Source organism: Meriones unguiculatus, chromosome 8 (assembly GCF_030254825.1).
Source record: "Meriones unguiculatus strain TT.TT164.6M chromosome 8, Bangor_MerUng_6.1, whole genome shotgun sequence".
NCBI classification, from domain to species: Eukaryota; Metazoa; Chordata; class Mammalia; order Rodentia; family Muridae; genus Meriones; species Meriones unguiculatus.
Window position 1 is genome coordinate 50,307,127 of NC_083356.1, and position 27,507 is coordinate 50,334,633.

A 27,507-nucleotide genomic window follows, 5' to 3' on the forward strand; every position below is an offset into this window, starting at 1 on the left:
AGAGGTTAAGAAAATGATAGCGGCATTAAAGAAGGAAAATAAATCCCTTCAAGCATCACAAAAGTGAGTAACCATTCTTAGTACAAGAACAGCAGTAAATTCCACTCAGTAATTAATTCTTCACTCTTAAATAACTGGTGGCATGGCTGTTAAGAGAAAATGAAGCTGAAGGACTTAGGCAGCTGGCATATGGTTTTAGTTTTCTGTTTTATTCTATGAGATAATTTTTGGATTATTTTACGAGTTTTCAAGGATAATATGTGTGAGGATACAACATTAGTCATTTTAGTACTATCACATAGAGAAATAAGCTTAAAGTTAAAAAGTGTGTTACGAATAAAATGTTCAAATGATCTTAGGAAAGGTATGTTAGCTATATATTTAAGATAGGTTTATTTAGAGATCTTCTGTGATGTCACCATTATAGTAGAAATGATTCTCTTTCTTGCTCTCACCTTATAATAAAACAGCAGTGTTTGGCCTGAAAAATAGCGAAATAGCAGGAGAAGCTCATTGATGGGAAGAAAGAATGTTTGGGGAATGTTAGTTGGTGGGTTTTTTTGTTTGTTTGTTTGTTTTTGTTTTTGTTTCTTTCACTTAGACTCACACACACACACACAAAAAAAAAACAAAACAAAAAGCAAAAAACGAAACAAAAAAACCCCACATCTCATAGGTGAGGAAACCCACATATGTTAATTCAATGCTTGTAGTAGGTCTATTATACTGGGGAGATGTTTATGTTTAGCTTTTAGTTTTAAAGGATATTTCCCTCTTGGAGGCATGCTTTTACCAAAAAGAAAAACAAAACAAACAAATAACAGAGTATTTGCAAGCAAGGGAGAATTTTCATGTCCATTTATTTAATTGCTGAATTATAGCACTTCTATTAACTAACTACATCCTGATGAGGAATGTGAAAGGTCATAAGATATGAGTGACAGTTCTCCTGCATATATTTGTTATCACAGAGGATAAAAGAGAAAATAAAGGCAGGTATGGTGGCCCATACCCGTAATCCCAGCACACTGGGAGGTGGAGGCAGGTAGATCTCTGTGAGTTTGAGGCCAGCCTGGTCTACAAATTAAGTCCAGGGCAGCCAGATTATACAGAGAAACCCTGTCTTAGAAAAAGAAAGAGAGAGAAAGTAGGGGTTATTTATAATCTACATAAATAAATGAATGACCCGAGAAAGTTAAATACTTTAGATTAAATAGATCACTTAAACAGATTAAGTAGATGAATCAACAGGAAAGAGCCCCAACTGCATTCCTTGGCTGATGGCCCCTTCCTGTATCTTTGAAGTTGCTAGCGCACCATCTCCAATCTCTTGTCTGTTTCTTTGTCTTGACTCTGACCTCGGCTTTCACCCTTCCATCCTTTACTGATTATGAGAGAGATTCTGTCTTTAAAGACGCTGTAGAATTACATCATTTTCTTCTTCCTTTTTCCTCTATCCAAACCCTCAATTACATACCCCCTAGCTATCTTTCAAATTGAAGGCCTCTTTCTCATTGTTAATACATGTGTATATGTATGTATATCTGCAATATAGATTCCTAAATATTATACTTAGTCTGTATACTGTTACACATATGTATATTTTCATGGCTGACCATTTGGTGATATCAATTGTTATAGTCCTACTTGGAAAAGAATATCCCACTTTCAGCATTTCTTAGTTGCCTGTAGGCTTTGTGTGTGTGTGTGTGTGTGTGTGTGTGTGTGTGTGTGTGCAGGGTTGAGGCCACATGGGCATTCCCCCATCCACTTTTGCATGTCTGTTGTTGTTGGTTTTGTTTAGCTTATATCTAGTCAGTCATGTTGGTAAGATTTATTGGTGTCACTTCTGACATTACTAGGAGATACTCTCTCCTTGTCCTCTGGCTCTTACATTTTGTTTACCTCTTTGCTTTATTTTTTCTGTTTTTTATTTTTTTTATATTAATTACAGTTTATTTACTTTGTATCCCAGCTGTATCATCCTCCCTCATTCCCTCCCAATTCCACCCTCCCTCTCTCATCTCCTCCCTGTCCCTCTCTAAGTCCACTTATAGGGGAGGTCCTCCTCCCCTTCCATCTGACCCTAGCTTATCAGATCTCATCAGGACTGGCTGCAATGTCCTCCTCTATGGCCTACCTAGGCTCCTCCTCCCATGGGGAGGTGGGGAAGTCAAAGAGCTAGCCATAGAGTTCATGCCTGCAACAGTCCCTGTTCCCTTTACTAGGGCAGCCACTTGGAGACTGAGCTGCCATGGGCTATGTCCAAGCAGGGGTTCTAGATTATATCCATGCATGGTCCCTGGTTGGAGAATCAGTCTCAGAAAAGCCCCTGTGCCCAGATATATTTGGTCCTTGTGGAGCTCCTGCTTTTTCCAGGTCTTACTAATTCTCTCTTCTTTCACATGATTCCCTGCACTCTGCCCTCAAGTTTGGCCGTGAGTCTCAGAATCTGCTTTGATACACTGCTATGTTGAGTATTTAAGAGGCCCTCTATGGTTGGCTTCTATCCTGCTTCTCATTTTCTCCTACTTCCAATGTCCATCCTATTTGTCTTTCTAAGTAAGGATTGATTTTCTTACCCTGTGTCCTCCTTCTTGTTTAACTTCTTTAGGTGTACAGATTTTAGTATGTTTATCCTATCTTATAGGTCTAGTATCCACTTATAAGTGAATATATACCATGTGTGTCTTTCTGCTTCTGGAATACCTCACTCAGGATGATCTTTAAAGGCTTCTATAAAGCAAAAGACACTGTCATCAAAACAAAATGACAGACTACAGACTGGGAAAGGATCTTCACCAACCCTATATCTGACAGAAGCTAATATCCAGTATATATAAAGAAGTCAAGAAGTTAAACAGCAACAAATCAACTAATCCAATTAAAAAATGGGGAACAGAGCTAAACAGAGACCTCTATGTAGAGGATTGTAGAATGGCTGAAAAACACTTAAAGAAATGCTCAACCCCATTAGCAATCAGGGAGATGCAAATCAAAATGACCCTGAGATTCCACCTCACACCCATCAGAATGGCTAAGATCAAAAACTCAAGTGACAACACATGCTGGAGAGGTTGTGGAGAAAGGGGAACCCTCCTCCATTGCTGGTCGGAATGTAAATTTGTACAACCACTTTGGAAATCAATCTGGTGCCATCTCAGACAATTAGGAATAGTGCTTCCTCAAGATCCAGCTATACTACTCCTAGGCATATATCCAAAAGATGCTCAAGTACACAACAAAGACATTTGTTCAACCATGTTCGTAGCAGCTTTATTCGTAATAACCAGAACCTGGAAACAACCCAGATGTCCCTCAACGGAGGAATGGATACAGAAACTGTGGTACATGTTTACCTCTTTTCTGTGGTGTTCCTATCAGTTTTAAGTGCAAGAGTGTTTTGCAGATGTACATGTTGGGATTGGGCTCTAAAATTCTATATTTTGATTGGATTTGTTTTGTGGTAATGGCCTCTGTTGCAAAGGCACTGTCACTTGATCCTAAAAATAAAAGGAGAATGTATATGTATATATGTGTAAGCATTTATATGTTTCATATATGTACATAAAAAGTATTAATAATATTTAGCAATTGGTGAAATATAAAATAAAATATTTATGAAATTTTGTTTTACTTTTATCAGAATGGCTACAATTAAGAAAACAACAAAAACCAACAAATATTGGGTCAAATTTGTGTGGGCTTAGATTTTCCACCAAACCTACTTTAGGGTTCTTTTTTATTTTTTCAAAGAAAATTTTATTTTATTTTATTTTACAATTTATTCATTGTATATCCCTGTTGTAGCCTCCTCCCTCAACTCCTCCCTGTTCCAGTCTTCCTTCCTCTCCCTCCCATCCCCTTCCCCTAGTCCACTGAAAGGGTGAATTCTCCTCCCCTGTCATCTATTACCTCCCTTCCAACTCTCACCCTCCACCCCAAATCTTCAGTAGGAGATTAGTAGGGCTGTAGTCCCGTTTTATCTACTCCCTGTTGATTAGGGTTAATGGATCGTTAGAGGATTACAAGACTCAGTGCTCACCAGCGGTCTAGTCCAAAGACCAACAGAAAGCAGCAACACAAAGTCAGTGAAAGCCAAAATACTCAGTTGGATTGCCTGGAGAAGCTCTCTGAAACATTTCCCTTTGTGAAGTCAAATGTTGAAGAACGCAGATCATGGCATTGATGTTGATCCAAAAAGTGATGTCTCACTCTACCTGGGCCCCTTTGTATGTCCTCTTCTCAAAGTCTACCCACTGATGTTCTCAGCTGGCCAAAGTCACTCCCCTCATACATGAGGGGTCACAGCAAAACATCAAGTGCCTTATCATAAGCCAACCTGGGCAAAACATCATATCCCCAGCTTGCAGCAAAATATCACCTGATGAAATTCAGTCTTCAAAGAAACCAGAAATGTCCACTTCAAGTGTGAAGTGTGTGTGTGTGTGTGTGTGTGTGTGAAAGGTAAACCCTTATTCACTTATCGTTTGATCAAAATCTGATATCTTAACTCTGGAAATCAATGTGGAGGATTCTCAACAAGCTAAAAATAAATCTACGATATGAGTCAGCCATGCTACTTCTTGGCTGGTGCCTAAAAAATGCTTCATTCTGCTTTATAGATACTTGCTCAGCTGTGTTTGTTGCTGCTCTATACACGATATCCAGGGAATGGGAACAATTTTAATGTCCTTCAACTGATGAACAGATAATGAAAACACACACTCACAAACACAATAGTACTCAGGTGTAGAAAGTTAAATCATTAAAATTAGAGGAAAGTGGATAGATATGGAAAATGTCATAGAGTGGCATAACACAAACTGTGAAAGATAAACACTATGCTCTTTACAATTTTTGATTATTAGCCCCAAATCTTCAAATATAATTGTGTTTGCCCCTTATCAAAATTGTTAATTTTTTTCAGAAGATAGAGACAATTGAAGAATGCCATAAGATTCATAGAATTCATAGAATTACAGATCACGAGGTTCCAAGAAGACCCGAGGAATGACAACATCAAGTGTCCCTTTAATATAGATGAGGTCCCAACACTATATTTAGAGAAATGTGAAATTAATGTCTGCTGAGAATAGCAGAATTAATCTTCGCAAATGAAGAGCCCAACAATTGATTATCTAGACAAATCATCAGTTCTAAATACATACCTACATAAGCAACACTAAATGACCTCAACAGCCCGTGTTTACACATTTATTTACATATAGTAGTTTGAATGTTCCCATGCTGGTATCTTTAATGACATAAACATTTTTTTCTTGATACACAGCATCAAATAGATTGTCTCCGTAAGATATGTGAGCCTTATTCAATTTCAATCACTTCAATGTCTGAATAGCACAACAGGTAAACCTTTCTTTCGATAGAGAATTGTTTCTGATAATTCATGTGAACTGGGAGGACAACTCTTCCTGGCTTTCAGCAGTCTACCAGTTTTGAACTTAAAAATAGGACAGTCACTTTTCAGAGTTTAAATTAACCAGCTTCCATAACCACTTAAGCCGGTTCTTTAAAATAAGAATATTCTATTTGATTTCCTCCTCTAGGGAACTCTGACTAACAGAGGATTTTGCTCAATAAATGAGAACATTAAACTCACCTAAATACTTTCCTACTGTTTAATGTTCTTTTCTGTTCATCCACAATGTAAAGTAGGCTATTTTAAATCCTGAGGCCTAAATATATATTTAAATTAAAACAAATTATGTAGCTAGAATGCATTATTTCAGTTAATTGGTCATTTAAAACATGTGCGCACGCACACACACCAAAATATGAGACTTTCATTCCTTTCCTTGCCTTTGTAAATTTTCACTTGCCTTATTTTTTAATAATAACAATAATGATAATAATAATAATAGTTCATTAGTGGTGTAAGTGAACTGTTATAGAATTTATAATCAACATTGACTTTACCCTTTTAGTCTCAGGTCATAAGTATAAGAAAAAAATCAAATCGTATTATTATTTTGTTTATCATAAAATATTGTGTAGTATGTTAGGCTCTACACTGTTATTGTAACTGCATTATTAAGGCTATCACATCAAAGTCATTTCTCAGAACACTGGCTTTACCAGCTGGCCCATAAATATGGTTTGGAAACAGGCTAATTAACTTATGCCATTCAAATAATAATAGCAATGAAATTGATGTTAACACTGAGCTTTCCAACAGTCTGTTGTGGTCAGATTCCAGGGAGAAGAAAGATTTAATTACATGTGTGTATTTTTCAAAGTTCACATGTTAATTTGAAAGCTGAGTAAGTTGCAGACGTGTCTCAGAATCAATGACTCAAAATGTGAGGACAGAAAGCATGGTCCTTGGCAAAATCAAGTTGGGAATCATTAATCATTTTAAAGTAAATGTTTCTCTATCTGAATGTCTGCCAAAAGCCTGGACAGAGTGCAGACTCCCAAATGATCCACTCCTGCTGATGACAACAGTGTTTGTTATACAGTGCTCAGCATTACAAAAGATCCTTTCAGTGCCTGAGATCTTGAAATGATGCCTGTTTCTGGGCTTTCTGATAAAGCTTACCACTGCTCTGCAATGCTATGAGCGATATTCAGATTTTAATAGATGGTGTTTCATACCATTACATGCATCAGTTCCATCCTTCATGCTGCACTGGAAAGCTCAGCCAACCCAACTGCAGACAGTGCTGGAATTTTCCTTGCCAATAATGACATTGCTTCCTTTTCTAAACCTCTTGTGGATTCACATACAGCCTGACTTATAAGAGAGCTATTGGCAATTCAGTTAATGTTGGAGCTGCATCTTGGCTTTCCCCCGCTCCATTTTTTTTTTAAATAATCAGAACTGTATAGAAGCAAATGGATGCTATGAGCTACTTTGTGCTCATATTGCTTCATTCATAATGTGGTTGTCACATAGAATTATCTGCCTACACTTTACCAAGAGGCATCAGACACTGCCCCTCCATCTATCAGAAGGCTACTCTCAGAATAAATTTGGCTGCCTTACAGGTCAAGAAAGTAAGATGAGAAAGACATTCAAGTAATGAACGTTCCCATAAAAAGCCATTTTACCTTGAAATGTTATGATTAAGCATTTTAACACGAAGTCTTTTAGAGGTCAACATTTAAATAACAGATATTTTCCCATTATACAATGAGCAGAAAACAATGTGTATATTACATAATTACATAGCTTCCAAAGTACCAGTTTTTCTGCTGAAGAATCAATGTCCTGGCACTCTTGATCTAAACAAAAGACAAAAGAAAAACAAACATACAATTAAACATATTTTTCCTTTACATGGGGAATTTTAATTTTGGTAAATAAGCTAGAAATAAGTCCAGCTCAGTAGTACATACATAAATGAAATTGTTTTTAGTGCCCACAGACATCTAGATCATATTTAGATACACTGTTTCATGGTGGAAGCTACTGAAGAATCTAAATGAAGAGGTTAAAAAAAACTGATTTCAAGCAAAAATAAGGGAGATGAACAAAAATCTACTTCAAAACCCAGGAAGAATATTAATAGTATTGAGTTATGACTGGCATAGAGAAAAGATACAGTGATCACTGTCTGGTCTTTGATGGAGAGATTGTTTAGATTTCTGGTGTGAGAGTCAAGCTCTCTGGCAGGCTTGGTTTCAAGTTTTCTGTTAAGCTTCTCTATTACTAGCAGTGTTTCATATTATTCTTCTTGCTTCACTGTGTTATAACACTATTTCAAGTTTAGACTGTGACTGCTTCCAAGAAGATTCTTTATATTACTTGATAGCATTTGTTCTCTACCCGGTACTGGTCACAGTCACTCTCCTGTGGGTTTGTAAATTTACCTGCATGTTGTTTCTCTAACAGGAACACTGCAAAGATCTTGCCAATATATTCTTGCTAGGGAAAAACGGCATCATTGTTCCTGAGATCTTGGACTGTGTTCCTACATTTCTTTTCTGGTCACATTTCTTTTCTCAAGTGTTTCAAGTTTAATTACACATAGATTAAAATTCAGCTAATCAATTTTCTTAGAAAATGATGCATGTCTCATTCTGTTTCACTAGTTTTAACCCTTTAGATTATTCACAAAAGTTTTCCCATTAAAACTAACAACAAATACTAACAACTAAAAAATACTACTACTACTAAAAAAAAAAAAAAGCTTTCCAAAGGAACACTCTGCAAGTTAAGGAAAATGCAGGACCTAAGGAGGAAGTCAGAGAACTAGTAACTAGTGTTTCACGTCATGTTAAAACCACTTGTTCCTTGGAGATAAAAATGACATATGGTGTACAATGTGATAAAAGTTCCTCTTACATCAAGCCAGCCCATCTCAGAGCAGTATCCTTGAGGTACGCACGTCTCAGTCCTCTGAGATGTACACCGGGTACCTTGCCTCAGGGTCCTTTAGGCCAGGGAAGAAACAAGCATAATTTAATCAGAGCTCATTTGATAGCGAACCAACAGCTACATTATTATTATTATTTGTTATCTGGGAAAAGAGAAGATAAAAAAATAAATCCCAAACAAACAAATTCAAACAACTAATCAGCCAAACAGAAATCCTGAGCTGTAAAGAAGTTTCCAAGCAATTATCTAAAGCCTGAGGTACCTTCCAGGAGTGGATGCAAGTCCCCTAAAAGGGAAGTGCTTTTAGGCTAATCTTCACAATATTCACATAGATTATCTCAAAACTGTAAGAAGCACAAAATGAAAAAAAAGAATTAAGCATATGAATATTTCAGGCACAGTAAACCAAAATCAGTGAAAAAACTAGATAACAAACATGCCCAAAAGTGAAACTGATGTAGAATTCTTCAGAGATTGAAAAAAAAATAAAGTTGAAAATATATAGCCTTAAAACTTTCATGTGAAGAAAAATGCAAAACTTAATTAAAAAAAAATTAATAAAACAGTGAAGTAGATCTGAGGAAATGTAATTATAGCAAATCCACATGAATGAAAAGTGAAGAGGATCTAGTGGGAAGATATTGTTTATAAGTTGGTACATAGAGGCTGAAACATTAAAAAATATGTGGGGAAGGTTAAGAGATAAAGAAAATAAAGTTATAAGTTCTGAGTATCTTTAATTCATGCTTCAGAAAAAGATGTAGTGAATAAGGAAGAGGTGATCCATGAGTATTTTATTCGTTGCTTTTCACATAAGTCTGAACTGATGAAAGAAACAGACTCAAGAATCCCAAAGGACCTCAAAGAATAATACAATAAAAATGACTCCTACTTTAAGTACATCGAAAGAAACTCTCAGATTATCAAAGACAAAGAGAGCATTCTTACAAACCTCCTAAAGCCGGAAATGAAATAGCTTTGAATCCTATTATGTAGCTATCTGTGGAAAGAAGGAAACTTAGTTCCATTTGATTTAACACTTAGCATTATTTCCTTTATTTTTACTATGTTCCTCTAACTGAGCACCAAATTCTTCAGTTAAAATCACATACTTGAAAAATAACTAGCATAGTAATTACTAAAAATATAAGCAATGCACTAATTCCTTTGAACAAAGAAGAATTATCTTTAATCAAATACATGAAGACATGTATGTTCACTGTACAATGACAAATATTGGAGGGGTAAACTTAATATCACTTTGGTTTTGCTTATTTATTAAACTAATACATTAATTATATATAACATATGTAAGTAATGTCGTGTAATGTATTTGAGGATGTCAAAATGATATCAGTATAGTGCTTTATATTATATAAATTAGCTACATATTTATATATGTTTGTATAATATATAAATATGTATCTATATAGTATAAAATATATAAAATAAATATATATTTATATTGTATATTATTACATATATTATATACATGTAATGTATAAAATATATAACATATATATCATATATGTGTTATGTATTTGTATATTATTAATTTACATATTTCCCAAAATCTTTAAAGTAGCTTGAGAGATTACCTAAGTAAATAGATATGTAGAGAGGCTCTGTGGCTTGTTCCTGGCCACATGATCACAACACAGTGTTTTGAGCATGTTGTAGTGAACAGAGATTGACCCATAGGACAGTGAGAAGAGAACAGTTAGGCCAATAGACAATATTTATCATGAAGGACTTCTAGATGCCCAGCTTGTAGTCAGGAGAAACATAAAAAGGGACAAACACGATCATGTTCACTGAAGTGTTTGTATTATGGCAGGGTCTTTATTTAACATATAAGGAAGCACACCTCACCTCTGAGAAGGATCAGAAAGGGAAGTGAAAAAATATATATATACATACACTTATTAAATGGAATAAAATCGAACACATTCCTAATGCCATTGTTTATAGGGACCTAGACTTCCAGGAACTTACATTTGCTGCTGGTGGAATAGCCAATTTGAAAGAATTTTGAATGTTTCTAATGAACTAAATGTTGTCTTCATATAATTCAGTTCTTTAGATTTCATTGTGCTAGTAGACATGCTTTCTAAATATGATGTTTGGATTGTGAGTTAGAGTTTTGTATAGATATTTACATGAAATTTAGCCTGGAATAGAACATCATTCCCCACAGTTTATGAAACAACTGATACTTCTGTCATTTGGTAATATGTATTCGTATGGCACAGAGCTATTCACATGGATGATAATGTAATCTAAATCTAAATATTAATCCACTCTTAAAAACATGGAAGGTGTTGTGTGTCCTGGTAGCCCCCAAATCTGTTGTTACAGAATTCTGTTTCGGTCTTTGTTCTGAACATACAGTTAGGATTAGTTTCTCTGGACAGCAATGCTGAAATCTGCCTGAAATCAAATATTTAGCCAAGATTTCATTATTTATGCAAAAACAGAAACAAGCACATCCATCAGAATATATGCAACTTTTTTTGGCCCATAATAAATGGAAAACTCATATGTATATCAAGGAATTATGTTAAAATAAATTTATTTATGACCATTTCCAGTAAATATTTTGTCTACATATCAATTTTCCACACCTTTTACTTGAGGTCATGTAAGTATTTCCTGGAAAAAAGAAATTGTGAGCTAAGAAGTCCTACTTATAATGGCAAGAAATGGAATAATGGCAAGAAAATGCTGTACACATTCAATACTATTGGCACAACTTTCTGTTTAAAAAATAGGATTCTACATTATGCTTGGATCTATGATTTCATGACTAATATAAGGGAATAAGTGCCCAGTCAGCATCAGTATTCAAGATATGTGCTATTTGAAGGATAGTCTGTAAAAGTTGTATAGTTTTTTTCTTTTTTTTCCTTTTTTATTATTATCATTTATTAAAAGTTATTCAATTTGCATCCCTGCTGTGGCTGCCTCTCTTGTTTCTTCCCAATCCCATCCTCTTTTGCTCTTCTCCTTTGCCTCACCCCTAGTCCACTGATAGGGGAGGTCCTCCTCCCCTTCTACTTGACCCTAGCCTATCAGGTCTCATCAAGACTGGCTGCACTGTCTTCCTCTGTGGCCTGGCAAGGCCACTCCCCCTCCACAGGGGAGGTAATCAGAGAGCTTGTCACTGAGTTCACGCCAGAGAAAGTCCCTGCTACCTTTACTAGGCATCATTTTTTCTTACTCTGAAAGAATTAAATACAGTTTGCATACTTCAAAATGCTCGGGAATTTTTTTTATAAAAGCAACTATCCATTTGGTCCTCACCAGTTCTATCGCGTCTTCTGTTCTCCTCCTCTTCTTCCACTTTCTTCTTCTGCACTAAAATTTTATGATGTTTCACTCAGAGTATCTGCTCCAGTCATTTGTTCCTTCTCTTGCCTTTATTTTTCTGAGATATGGGCTTTTTTTTTTTTTTTTTGTAACTCCAACTGTCCAGTAAATGTTCTCATTTCCCCTTCTTCATATTCTCTAATGATAAAATTACAGACAAATGCCACTATGCCTGGCTTCTGCGAGTTATTTTTGTAACACTGCCAAGTATCTGATGAACAGATATAATTTGCAATTAAACTTTTTTGTCTGATTTCAAGTCTAGTATCTTCAAATCAAATACAAGTGACTGAGAATAATCATCAACATTTACAAGGCCAAAGAAGAAAAAGAAGAGTACTTTAGGAAAAAAAGTACATAAACTTTAGGGGATGAAAATTTAAAAGTGTATACAGTGTTCAGAATGAAATTTGACTTATTTTGTACCACCATTTATTTATATTTTTGCCAAAATATTTTGAAAAAAATTAAATTGCCAACTCTCAGACAAGGGGCTGTACCAAAAAGGTGGAAAGTGTGCTTTATCTAGAATGTAATTTCCCAAGCTGCCTTAACTGAATCAGTGTTTTGAGTTATGCCCAGTAGATGGTGCCAGAGAGAAGGCAGCAGCATCCCTTGTATGCTGCAGCTTGAAATACAGCAGTTGTGTTTCCAACAGCTCTCAGCCTGTGATTCCTGGCAAGACACTGAGTAGAGGGAGAGAACAGACAGGTTTATAGCTTCTGTCACTTTTCTTGGAGGAGCCAGAAGACCCTCTGGTCTATTGAACTGGAGGAATCCTTTCCTGCGGAAACACGGCAGCCAAGTGACTGCGTGTCCCAAGACCCTTGAAAAGGACGTCCGGTGTCACTCAGATGGTCTTCTCTACTGGAAGGCCTTTCCAGGTCTGTGACTGATGGCAGGCAACTAGATGAAAATCTGTACGGCTACTCTGTGCTTGCCAGAGAAAGCTACTACAGCAGTTCTTAAAAACCACTAAAATAAACAAACAAAACCTATGACTCATGCATAGACCGTGAAACACTATTTTTATTCATAAATATAAGAACAGCCTGTACAAATAACACAGTTTAGGGGTTTCACCATTTTCCCAATTAACCTCTTTCTGGAAGAAAAACAACACAATGGGGAATTGTGTAAAATGAGGGCAAGCAATGTACAAGTAAATAAATTATAAATGCATGTCAGTTGTCTGTACAGTGATGGGATAAAAATGCCGAAAATCTCTTCCCTCCATTCCACTGCACCTCCTGCCAAATTATACAAGAACTCTCACAGCTTCTTGAATGTCCTGACTTCTGACCACTGTTTTTGGGAGTCAGAAACTGCAGAACTATACATAAAAGGTGCAGGTTGACCACCTCCTCATGTATATATCATATCTGGTTTAGAGAAGCAAGTAACATAGAATTTCTGGGATACAAGTAGAATGTGGCAACACGAAGAGCAAAGTTAGATTTAAAAAGTAGATAAAATTATGCAATACATTAATAAAATATTCCAAAAGGTGTCCTAATTCAGCATTGTCCAACGAGACATTCTGCTATGATGGACAGATGGCTCTCTAATCTGCAGCCGCAGATAGTAACTGAGAAGTTGAACTGCAGCTAGTAAGGTTTGGGCATTTAATTGGGGCAGTGGCTTAATTCAAGTTTAGGTTTAAATATGTGTTGAGTCATTGCTCTATTGGCAAGTGCTGTCTGAATGATGGAAATCACCAAACCGAATCAAGAACTGAAATAGTATGAATTCCTGAAAAACAGAGATCTAGCATGTATTTAAAATGAAGATCTTTCAGTCCCTATGGTTTCTGCTACTAGGAGTCTCTGTTTGAATCATCCATATATTCTCCCAGGAGCCTATCCTGACTTAGGTCTCCAGCTTGTCACAGAGATGCCCCCATTCTCAGTCTCTTTTTTCTCTGAAGGCCTTCTGTCCTCTCACCCTCACTCTCCTCAGGTCTGATCTCCATCCTCTTAACTCTCTGTGCCCCCTCTCCCACCTTGTTCCCTCTCTTTAGCCGTTATCCCTGTCTATTATATCTCCCCTTCCCAGTGAGATTTATGAATCCTCCCTTGGGTCCTCCTTATTACTTATCTTCTTTGGGTCTGTGCCTCTTTGTAGACGTATCTTGTACTATAAGCTAAAATCCACTTACAAGTGAATACAGACGAGGTGTGTCTTTCTGGGTCTGGGTTACATTACTTGGGATGATCTTTTTTAGTTTCATCCATTTGCCTCCAAATTTCATGATTTCTTTATTAAGTTGAGTAGTATTCCATTGTGTAAATGTTCCTCAGTTTCTTTATCCATTTGGGGGCATCTTGGTTGTTTCCAGATTTTGGCTATTACAAATAAAGCTGCTATCAGACAGGGACTCACTTGCTAGTTTTTAGATCACTTTCTCCTGGTGGGACTGCCTTGACAGGACACAGGGGAAGAGGACATGTTCAGTCCTGGTGCAAACTGATGATCTGGGGTGGATGGGAAAGAGAGCTCCCCCTTTCTGAGGAAATGAGGAGGAGGGAGAGAGAGAGGATGGGACTGAGAGGGGAGAAGGGAAGGAGCTAGAAGATGTAAAGTAAATAAAATAAAAAATAACAAAAAAATAAAACTTAAATGAACAAACAAAAAAATGAAGTTCTTTCAATATCATTATTTATTTACTTGGAGTTATATTTAAGTGTGTGAGTAAACCAAATGCACTGGCCAAAAAAAAGTATAAGAAAAGAATAGACATATCTAGTCTATTTTAGCATGAGAGAGAAATTACAAGATATGTGTAGCTTAACTCTGCAGTTTATACATAAGGAGATTAGTCATTCATATTTGGAGATGAAAGACACTGTTTAGGAAGCAATGATTCTCATTCAAGCAAAAAAATTCCTGGAAATGAGAAATGTTTTCCAATGAGTGTATGGATATGCTCAAAGTATTTCAAGACCATTGCCTTACTGAAATATGAAATTTGTCTTATGACAATGAAAGAGTTGAAGCTTGATTAGGACATAGACTCAAGTGTCAGAGACATAAGCCTGTGGCAATATTCAAATCTGGCTTGCTTCTCTTCTCCCCTAGTAGATTTAACTGAAGTTGAGACTTTTTTTTTTTTCCTATTTATCCAGCAAAATAGTTTAACAGCACAGTTTGGTATTTTCGTTTATTTGTTTGTTTTTGTTTTGGAAAGACAGAAAGAGTTTAACAATGAGTTATAGTCTGAGAGTCTAAGGGGAATTCACTTAGAAGAAGCCTCTGAAGAGTTTGATGTTTATCTTAGAATGAAACATCAGTGAACACATCTTGAATTACTTCCTTTCCCTTTGTGAGGTGTGTATTAATTTTGATTGCAACACTGCACATTATTATAAACTTAGATAATTAAGCTAATCATTTTATAATGAATGTAAGTTGAAAGGTCAGAGATGCAGTAGCTAAATGATATATTCTATATCAATGTTAAACTCAAAGTGTGGGCAAAGCTGAATTCCCATTTAGTGCTCGGGTCTTCTGAGTTCATTGATACTTTTGGCTGAATTCAGTTCATGGTGGTTGTGAAACACATATTTTCAGCTTCCAAAGGCAGCTGATACTCTGATGAACTCAGAATCTGATTCTTTATTTTTGGGTCGAACCTGACTCAATTGGTTTGGAAAGTTAATTCCATCAATCTTGTAATGAAACATTATCAACATTATCACTACACTGGCATCTCATCGAATTCTCAATCTTGCTAAGATTGAAGAGGAAGGCTTGGACTGGGTATGTACAGCAGAACAGGGAAATGGAAGTCTGGTTTTGGAGTTATGTCTCCATATCCAATCCCAATTCTGTGTTTATACCTCCATTCGATTGCTGAATTTTTCTCATTTAACTACATATGCTTATACACTTATCTCTTCCAGTGATGACAAGTGCAGTGTTGAAGTAAGGTTATTTTGTCATGTTGATAATACATGGTTTCATAGAAGGAGGGTAACTTACCTTTCTATGATGAAGACACAGGACATGTTAAATCTTATATGTGTAAATGCAGTTTTTATTTCCTCAGATGATATAATGAGATGAGCCGTTCCCAGCTTGTCCTAATACATTGTGTGGGCTGAGCCCAGATTGTTTCTATTTAAATATCCCTAGTTCCAGGCCTGGAAGCTTCTAGCCTCCATACAATCTAATCTTCTGCAAGCCTGGACCTTAAAGGCTTCAGCTACCAGGATCTGTCTGTTAATCTAGGCCTAAAATGTTTTCAGCCTCTGAGACTTACTTCTGGATAAGCTCACCCTTTCTACATCTTTCTAATCTCTGTCTGGTTCAACTCTGCTGTTCTGCCTCAAGACTCCTCTCTAAGCTGACTGATTCAAACTGACTTCTTTAAGCTTCTCACTGAATGCTCAGCTTGGAAAAACTTCTTCTGCATTCCAGGAACTGAGCTACTGTACTCCTGACCTCTACTGTACTGTCTCCACAAACTCTCTGTTCTCCCTCTAACCTCTCTTAAGTAGCTTCTATTTCCTTTCTGTTCTCATACAATTGGGCATATCCTATCTCTAACTCATTCTGACAAATCTTTCTCTGATTCATTACTTTTTCTGTCACTCAATTACACGTCATTGTTTAGGATTAAGATGTGTACTAAACTCCAGCTGGAGAGAATAAAGGTTTGTTGTGTCTATATTCCAGCCAGAGGGATTAAGTATGTGTATTCCAGCAGAGTGATTAAAAGTGTGTACTATGGGCATGTCTGTATTCCAGCAGGATCACAGATCTAAGTCTTTAGATGTGATCCCTTTCCAGAGCAGCTATGTTGCTGGATTAAAATTCCTCTACATATACTCATGTAAAATTGTCATCATAATACATAAATGAGCTTGGATCCAACTACACACACACACATACAGTTATTTAACAAGATAGTAAATATATAAAGTTGTGAAAATGAAACAAAAATAGTACATGCTGAAATAATTTTCCAGCTCTTCATACATCAAAAAAAAAAAAAAAACCCACAATGTATTGCTATAATAGCGATGGTGTTAGAGAGAGGGAAAGATAAACCACTGATTTAAATAAAGAAAAGGCAAATACAACTTTAAGAAACAAAAACGAACAATCTGAGATATTATGTATGCATTGCATTTCCGGATTTGGAGTCTTGTATAAAGTAAAATTTTAAAGATCCATCTGATCCATTTTTCCTTCATTTTCATTTTGGGTAATACATAAAAATATTCTTTATGAAAAACATACAGAAATTGTTTAATAATTTGCCATGAAAACTTTAAGTATCCTCTTCCTTTCAGAATACAGCATGTGTTAGGCAGAAATATGTGGGAGACACTAAATTATAAGATAAAGTTTGTGTGTGTTTGTGTCTAGATATAATAATAATAATAATAATGATAACAAATATTAAAAACTGAAGTAAAAAGTTCATATATCAGGAGGTAATTCTTCATTTCCCTGAAACATTCTTCAGAAGGTATTGCTTAAAGAAAACACTGCTGATTCTCCTCAGGATCATTATGACTGCTCTTCTTAAGATCTAGAACCACAATTAGACTAATGTCCTAGCAAGCTGCAAGTTTCTATGGTAGGCTGGCAAAACGGTACACAGGATATTGGGAGATGAGCCATAAGATTGTATCCTAGTTTCCTTTTTATTGCTGTGAAATATACAAGACCTAAAACAACTTCTTTGGGTAGGAAGAGTTTATTTGGCTTATGAATCCTGATCACAATCCCTATCGACAGAAATAAAAAAAGAACTCAAGCAGACTAGGATCCCAGAGGCAGTGAATAAAGGAGGGGCCATAGAGAGATGCTGTTTACTGGCTTGTTCTCTATGGCACCCTTAGCGCACCCCATTCCCTTTTTAATGCAATCCAAAACTATCTGCATAGGCAAAGTTTTACCCACAATGATCTGGACCCTTCTACATCCATCATTAGCTACTACTAATAAACAAAATCCCGTAGCCTTGCTGATAGGTCAATCAGTTGCAAATATTTTCTCCAATGAGGTTCCATCTTCCTAGATGACCCTAGCATAGCATATATGAATCTGGCAAGAAATAACTACTATAGATATGGATAATTATTTGAATGAGCTGTTTTATGAGTCTTTAGGAGAGTGTTTCTCAACTTGTGGGTCTTAACCTTTTTGAGGGTCAAATGGTCTTTTCACAGGGATCACATCTCAGAAAATTTGCATATCACATATTTACATTATGATTCAAAACAGTAGAAATATTACAGTAAAAATATTACAGTAATAAAAATTGTTATATGGTTAGGGGTCACCATAACCTGAGAAACTATATTAATAGGTAATAGAATTAGAGAAGTTGAGGACCACTACTCTAGGAAAAATAACAAACAATTGAAAGCTGCATATACACATACTTAATTGTATATACAAATACATGTAATGAGAAATATATTTTATATATGCATGTTTACAAATACAGAGAGAATGATTCTCTGTGGATTTCCTACTCATATTTCTCAATTCACTATCTTCACAGGGCATAGTTATATCAGGAGAGTCCCTAAAATGTCTTTACTTTCCGATATTCTGCTCATTATTGAATGTGGGTTGATTTTCTCTTGACAGCCCTAGGTATCCAATACATAACTGTCTTATTTGATCGAGAGGCCTGAAGAACCCAGCCAACTAGGTGGCTGTCATAATATCCAGTCTGGTGGATTGTTTGTCCACTACAAGAAGCATTTCTCATTTGGAACTAAAACTTCTAGTACAATAATCATACACACCAATAGCATCCTTATAACAATGGTTATAAGGTGTGAAGGGCCGACTACTGTTTGGACATTCCCTCAATCTTTTTTCATCTTTATCCCTGCACTTCTTGTAGGCATGATATTTTTGGATTAAAGGTTTTTTTTTTTTTTTTTTTTTTTTCAGTTGTTTCACTCCTTCCACTAGTCCTGCCTGGCTAGGAGGTAGTCACTTCAGTTTTCAAGTACCCCTCCCCCCCCCCCCGTTAGGAGTCTCAGCTAAACTCATGCCTGTACCCTCCCAGGAGCCTACCCTATTGCAAGTCCCCATCTTGACAAAGGGATGTCCCCCTCACTTTCTCTTCTTGCTCCCATCCCTCTCACTTCCCAACTCCATTCTCTACATATCTGATCCTCACCCTTTTTTTTCCTCCTCATAGCATCTCCTGCCCAGGTCCCTCTCTTCATCCACTTCTGCTGATTATTTTATTTCCCTTTCTGAATGACATTGCAGCATCCCTCCTTGGGTCCTCCTTGTTACTTAGCTTCTTTCGGTCTGTGGACTATAGTATGGCTCTCTTGTACTATAGGTCTAATATCCACTTATAAGTGAGTACATGCCATGTGTGTCTTTCTGGGTCTGGGTTACCTCAGTCCTGATTTCTTTATTTTTAATAGCTGAGTAGTATTCCATTGTGTAAATGTGCCACAGTTTCTGTATCCCTTCTTTGGTTGAGGGACATCTAGGTTGTTTCCAGCTTTGGGCTATTCTGAATAAATCTATTGTGAACATAGTTGAAGAGATGTTCTTGTTTTATGGTAGAACATCTTTTGAATATATGCCTAGGAGTGGTATAGCTGGATCTTGAGGTAGCACTATTTCTAATTTTCTGAGAAAGCATCAGATTAATTTCCATAAGGGTTGTACAAGTTTGCACTCCCACCAGCAATGGAGACTGTTCCCCTTTCTCCACATCTTCACCAACATGTGTTGTCACTTGAGTTTTTAATCTTAGCCATTCTGACTGGAGTAAAATGAAATTTAGATTCATTTTGATTTGCATTTCTCTGACAGCTAAGGACATTGAGAATTTCTTTAAGTGCTTCTCAGACATTTGAGATTCCTCTGTTGTGAATTTCCATTTTTAGCTGGAATATTTGATTTGTTGACGTTTAATTTCTTAAGTTGTTTGTATATTTTAGATATTAGCCCTCGGTCTGATGAAGAGTTGGTGAAGATCTTTTCCCAGTCTGTGGGCTGCTATTTTGTTTTATTGATAGTGTACTTCGACTTAAAGAAGCTTCTCAGTTTCATGAGATCCCGTTTATTAATTGTTTTTTTTCTCTCTCTCTCTCTTTCTTTTTTTGTGTCTTTCCCACGGAAACAATGGTTTTATTTTATTTTATTTTATTTTATTTTCTTCTCAATGCAGTTTATTCAGGAACCTTGAACAATCTTCTGACCCTGGGGAAAGCCAGCCCACAGCTTAAATAGCCTTTAGGTAGCCAACCCCAGCGTGTCTCCTGGGCAATGCAGATAGGTCCACATACACAGAAGCAAGCCAGATCCTCAGCCTTAGCCAAATATGGAATTGTTTGTGACAGAGAGCACTCACCATCGGGAAGGTGGAAGGCGGAAACCAGCTCCATCTTTAAGGCATAGCATTCCGCAGCCCTCTACAGTTCCCCCTTTTTATTTTAGACGCATCAGGCAAGAGTAGAGGTCTGATCTCTGATATTAGAAATAAATTGGGACTTTGTACCGATGTTCATTTAGGTGTCATCCACCCAAAGAGCATCAGACCCGTCTGATACCTTTTTCTCAGAGGCGGGATCTGGGGCATCAACCCGCATGCAATCAGACTTGCTCTTCTCTGGGTCGAAAGCGGCTGACCCTGAGTGCAGTGCTTAGCCTCGCATCCTGAGCTTAACATTTTAGCTTTTTATGTTATCCAACCATGCTTGGGGAGACTGTCCTGCTTCAATGGCTGTAAAGGCCTGAAAGATCATGGCTGCATTATGCTGTTTTGAGACTCTAATCTTGCATATACACCACAGGCAAACCAAGGAGACCAACACCAGAAGGCCTGCTAACGCTCCCATGCCCGCCCATTCCTTCAGATGATTCATGGATGCAGCAATCCATGATGATAATCCTGTGGCTAGTCCTGCGTCCACTCTGGTAGAATTTGCTGTAATAATGGCCACTCTCAGCTGCTCCATCATAGTATCGAACATTTATTAATTGTTGATCTCAGAGCCTGTGCTCTTGGTGTTCTGTTCAGGAAGTTGTTTCCTATGCCAATGAATTATAGACTTTTCCCCACTTTGTCCTCTAATAGGTTCAGTGCTCTGGTTTTATGTCAAGGCCATTGATGAACTTGGCCTTGAGTTTTATGCAGGGAGATAAATAATGGTCTATTTACATTTTTGTAAATGCAGACATCCAGTTAGAAAAGCACCATTTGTTGAAGATGCTTTTTTTTCCCCCATTGTATGGTTTTGGCTCTTTTTTTTTTTTTTTTTTTGTCGAAAATCAAGTGACAGTAGGTGTGTGGGTTTATTTCTGTGTCTTTAATTTGGTTCCACTGATCAATCTGTCTGTTTCTGTGCCAATACTATGCAGGTTTTTACTACTATTGCTCTGTAGTATAACTTGAAATCAGGGAGGCTGATAGAACCAAAAGTTCTTTTATTGTACATAATTTTTTTTTCAGCTATCTTGGGTCTTTTACTTTTCCATGTGAAATTAATGGTTGCTCTTTCCAGGTCGTTAAAGAATTGTTCAGGGAGTTTGATGGCATTGAATTAAATCTATAGATGTCTTTTGGCAGGATGGCCATTTTTATTGTTAATCCTACTTATCCACAAGCATGGGAGCTCTTTCCATTTTCTAAAATCTTCTTCAATTTCCCTTTTCAAAGACTTGAGGTTTTTGTCATATAGGTCTTTCACTTGCTTGCTTATTTGTTGCTATTGTCAAGGGTGTTTCCCTAATTTTTTTCTCAGCCTATTTTTCATTTTTATAAAGGAGGGCGACTGATTTTTTGAGTTAATGTTGTATCCAGACACTTTTCTGAAGGTGTTAATTATGCTGTAGGAGTTTTCTGGTAGAATATTGGGAGTGACTTATGTATACTATTATGTCTGTGAACAGTGGTACTTTGACTTCTGTTCCAATTTCTTTCCTGTTGTTCTCCTTTCCCTGTCTTATTGCTCTTGCTAGAACTTCAGGTACTATATTGAAGAGATACAGCGAGAGTGGGCAGCCTTGTTTTGTCCCTTGATTTTGTCCCTTGACTTAAAGTGGGAACGCTTTAAGTTTCTCTCCATTTAACTTGATGTTGGCTATTGGCCTTCTGTGTATTGCCTCTATTATCTTTAGAAATGTGCCTTGAATCTTGATCTCTTCCAAGACTTTAAACATGAAAGGATGTTTGATTTTGTCAAAAGCAATTACAGCATCTAATGAGATGATCTTTCAGTTTGTTTATATGATGTATTACGTTAATGGATTTTTATATGTTGAACCATCCCTGCATTCCTGGGATGAAGCCTACTTGATCATGGTGGACGATATTTTTGACATGTTCTGGATTCTGCTTGCAAGCATTTTATTTTATGAGTATTTTTGCATCAGTGTTCATAAGGGAGATTTGTCTGAAATTTTCATTTTTGTTGGATCTTTGTGTGGTTTAGGTATCAGGGTGTCTATGACCTCATAGAACGAGTTTGGTAATGTTCCTTCTGTTTCTATTTTGTGGAAAAAAATTGAGGAGTATTGGTATTAGTTCTTCTTTGAAAGTCTGTTAGAATTCTGTGCTAAAATCATCTTGTCCAGGGCTCCTTTTGGTTGGGAGGCTTTTGATAACTGCTTCTATATCCTTGGGGGTCATAGGATTATTTAAATTGTTTACTTGATCTTGACTTAACTTTGGTAAGTGGTATTTATTAAGAAAGTCATCCATTTCATTTAGGTTTTCCAGTTTTGTGGTATAGAGGTTTTTGAAGTATGACCTAATGATTCTTTGGATTTGTTCACTGTCTGTTGTTATATCGCCCTTTTCATTTCTGATTTTATTAATTTGTATGTTCTTCCTCTCGCTTTTCGTAAGTTTGGGTAAGAGTTTGTCTGTCTTGTTGATTTTCTCATAAAAACAGCTCTTGCTTTTGTTGATTCTCTGTATTGTTCTCTCTGTTTCTAGGTTGTTGATTTCATCCCTGATTTCGATTACTTTCTGCCATCGACTCCTCTTGGATGTGTTTGCAGCCTCTTTTTTTTTTCTAGAACTTTAGGTGAGCTAGTATGAACTTTCTCTACTTTCTTTATAAAAGCACTTAGCTCTATGAACTTTCCTCTTAGCATGGCTTTCATTATGTCCCATAGGTTTGGGTATGTTTGTCTTAATTTTCATTGAATTCTACAAAGTTTTTAATTTCTTTTTTTATTTACTCCCTGACTCAGTGGTCATTAAGTAGAGAGTGTTCGGTTTTACTGAGTTTGTAGGCATTCTTTTATTTCTGTTGTTGTTAAATCTAGCTTTCATTCATGGTGGTCTGATAGAATACAAGGAGTTATTTCAGTTTTCTTCTATATTTTGAGGCTTGCTTTTTGTCTGACTATGTGGTCAATTTTGGAGATGTTTCCATGAGATGCTGAAAAGAAACTATATTCTTTTGTGTTTGGATGGAATGTTCTGTAGATAGTTGTTAGAGTGAAGTGACTCCAAACATCGGTTAGTTTCATTATTTCTCTGTTTAGTTTTTGTCTCTATGATCTGTCCATTGTTGATAGGGGTGTTTCAAAATATCCTGCTATTAACATTTGGGGTTTGATGTGTGATTTAAGCTTTAGTAATGTTTCTTTTACAAATGTGGATACCCTTGCATTTGGGGCATATTTGTTCAGAACTGAGATGTCATCTTGGTTGATTTTTCCTTTGATAATAATGAATTGCCCTTTTCTATCTCTTTTGATTAATTTTGGTTGAAAGTCTCTTTTATTAGATATTAGAATAGCTAATCCAGCTTGTTTTTCGTGTCCATTTGCTTGGGAAAACCTTTTTCCAGCCCTTTATTCTGAGATAATGTCTATCATTATTGCTGAGGTGTGTTTCTTGTATACAACAGAAGCTTGGGCCCTGGCTACTTACCCATTCTGTTAGCCTGTATCTTTTTATTGGGCAGTTGAGGCCACTGATGTTGAGAGATATTAATGACCAATTGTTATTTCTTGTTACTTTAATGTTGGTGGTAGAGTGTGCATGCATGCTTCTTTTTTATTTTTTGTTTTTGTTTTGTGGGGTTATTTATTTTCTCTGTTGTCCTAGGTGTAGTTAACTTCCTTGGGATAGAGTTTTCCCCTAGCATGTTCTGTAGGGCTAGGTTTGTGGCTAGGTGCTGTTTAAGTTTGCTTATGTCATGGGATATCTTGTTTTCTCCATCTATGGAGATTGAAAGTTTTTCTGAGTGTAGTAGTCTGGGTTGATATCTATGCTCTCTTAGTCTCTGCTGAAAAGTTAGGTGCAATTCTGATAGGTTTGCCTTTTTATGTGACTTGGCCCTTCTCCCCCCATGCAGCTTTTAATACTTTTTCTTATTTTTGTAAATTTAGTGTTTTTATTATTATGTGACAGGAAGGATTTTCTTTTCTGATCCAATCTCTTTGGTTTTCTGCAGTGTTTTTTGTATGTTTATAAACTTTTTTTTTCTTTAAGTTGGGTTAAGTTTTTTTCTCTGATTTTTTGAAAATATTTTCTGGGCCTTCGAGTTTGGAGTCTTCTTCTATTTCTATTGTTCTTAGGTTTGGTCTTTTCATATTGTCCCAGAATTCTTTGATGTTTTGTGTCAGGAACTTTTTAGATTTAGCATTTTCTTTGACTGATGTATTGATTTCTTCAATAGTATATTCTATACCTGGGATTCTCTCTTCCATCTCTTGTATTCTGTATTGATGCTTGTGTCTGGAGTTTATGTTCTCTTCCTTAGGTTTTCCATCTCCAGGATTGCCTTGTGTTTTCTTTATTTCATCTATTTCCATTTTTAGGTCCTGGACAGTTTTATCCACTTCCTTCTCCCATTTGGTTGTATTTTCTTGTGTTTTTTGAGAGACTTACTCAGTTCCTTTACATTTTTGATTGTATTTTCTTGTGGGTTTTTGTTTTTGAAGGGGTTTATTCAATTCCTTCACCTGTTTGGTTGTATTTTTCTTCAGTTCTTTAAGGGATTTCATTTTCTTCTTTTCAGGCCCCTATCATTTTTATAACCTCAGATTTAAGATCATTTTCTTGTGCTTCTGGTGTAATAGTATCCTCAGGACTTGCTGTGGTAGGATAGCTGGGGTTTGGTGGTGTCATATGGCCCTAGGTTTTGTTCCTGGTGTTCTTGTGCTGACCTCTAACCGTTTGGTTGACTCTGTTATTAGCAGATCTGGTGGTCTTGGATGGTAAAAGGTTCCTGGGGTTATAAGTAGAGCTTGTTGTCCCAGATGGACACAGTCTTCTGATTTTCCTGCTCCTTCTTGATCCCTACCAGTCAGGGGCTACAGATCACAGTGGGTCCCAGGAAATAGCAAAGGTCAGGAAACTGCTGCACTGATGCCTGTTGTTCTCAGGGCCAGAGACTGGGGTAGATCCTGAGAAATGGCACAGGCTGGGGAACTGGGGTGTGTTGCTGCAGGTGAAGTGGAGCACTGAGGGCCCTGGGCAGACCTGGCCACTGTTGCTGTGGCAGGCCAGTAGATTTGGGGAGGGGGAGGCTCTTACCAGTCGCTCCCTGATTCATGCTGGTCTAGGAGGCTACAAGTTGGAGTGGATCCTAGGAAATAGTGCAGACTGGGAACTCCACTTTAATTGATTTTATAGCTGCTTTTCCAGCTAATGAGTTATCATTGCATAAGAAATTATTATGACATTTCACATTCCTTAGAAATGATTTCTATTATAGCTAATATATGCATGTATATGTTTTTGTTCTTTCAACTAAATTATGAGATCTTTGATAGGACATACATCAACTTTAGGTTTACACCTCAAAATAAACAGCACACTGATTTTCATAAAGAGGTATCAAATTTAATGTAGCTAACTTACAATTACAAAAAAATATAGCCTGTTTCTCAATACTGTGAACTAAATGAATATACTCTCATGAATCTAATTCCCATTTTTAATAGAAAATAATACTAGTTTCATGACAAAACCAAATGTCTATTTTCCTCAAACACCAAGAAATATTTATATTTGAATAATAATTAAATATTTAAAACAGTTCTTTGATCACAGAGCATAATTTACTTGTCTGTTGAAGAATATATTTGCTTTGTGCAGACAACACCAAACACATAACTGGTGTGCTCCTGAAATATTGATGTAATCCTGAGATTTCACACAGAAGAGACAGCCTATTGATTATTTCAGTCATGAGGTTAAGATTTCCTGTGAAGATTCATAAGTTTGTAGGACAGAGTATGATATAATCCTATTATTCTGTCTCTTCATGGCTTTTGCTTACAGAGAATATCTTTCTTAATGTTCCATGGCAGATATGTGACTATTCTCTCCATCTACATGAATTTCCACAAATATTTTTTGTAATGTTAAGATTTTAATTAAAAACAAATGAACACACTAATAGTAAAATTCTACACACACAGCTGAAGAGAAATCGTTCTTCAAGTTCACTCTACGTTGAATGAACACTGTGTTTTGAATCAGATAAATGAGGTTTTACTAAGCATAGCTCTTGCAAGAGTTCCTAAAAATAAGAAAGACGTATTTGTATAAGACTTGGCAATCCAAACATGTTGACAGAATATTTAAAACATATTTGTACAGGGCTGAGAAATTTTTAGCTATTGGCACTGCTTTCTGGACATTTAATGCATTTACATTTCTTATCAAAGAATATTCCTTTCAATACAACAATTTCTCAAACATTTGTAGCAGTCAGAGATACTCCTTTACTTTTTTCTTTATCTAATCCTGGCAATCCTACAAGTGGAAAAAAATCAAAAGATATAATTTTCTCTTTTGTTCTTTCCTGCTTTTAGATGGCTGGCAGAAAAGCTGAGTTTTCATTTAAAAAAAAAAAGCTGATATTTTCTGGGACCTACAGTGAGTCATCATTAGCTGAGGAGATTTCAAGTTAATAGTTTTCCCTCTCTGTGACTGAGAAATAAAATGACACCCAAATACACTCATTATTAATAAGCATTTAACAAGCTTAAATTTCTATTACATTCTATTTAATTACTATTATTATTGTTGCTGTTGTTTTTGGTGGTAGTGATGGTAGTGGAGGTGGTGATGGTGGCTGTGGTGATGGTGGTGGTGTGTATGTGTGTGAGCATGTACTGTCACAGCACATATTTTGGGGTCAAAGAAAACTTACACTATGTGGGTTATAGGGCCTAAACTCAATTCTTCAGGCTTGGAAGCAAATTTGTGTCCCACCAGCCGTCTCATCGACCCTCAGTATCTTAATATGAAAATTTAATTACAATTATTCTTTTAGGTTTTGGTCAACTTTTTCATTTGTCATGAGAAGTTAAGTCATGCAAAACTCCAAAAAAAATTGAAATACTTAAGATTTGTTTATGATCCATGAAATAATTTGTCAATTTTGTTTTATAATTATTCCTTCCAAAGTACTCTAAACTGTCACATATTCTTTAATTTAAATTGAAATAAATTATTACATATCTCATAATAGCTATAAAAGGAGGCTTAAGTACATGCAAAAAATAATTGTTTGAACAGTGGAAGGTTTTGCTACCTTGGTTGATTCCAATAACCTCTACCACATGCCACTTAGAAAATTACCTCTAATATATACAATTAAGTATTGAATTCTAACTTAAAATTATTTTTCAACTATACCCATAAGTAAGTATTGTCTTCAACCCTAATCAACAAAACTTTTTGCAATAAATGAAGACAACTGTATAAAACCGCAACCAATCAAAATTTTGTGGAGTCCAGTCCGGATGGATACATCTACTAAACAATGCCACACCTGAGCTTCAGGGAACACTGTCAAGGGATAGAAAGATAGTAAGGG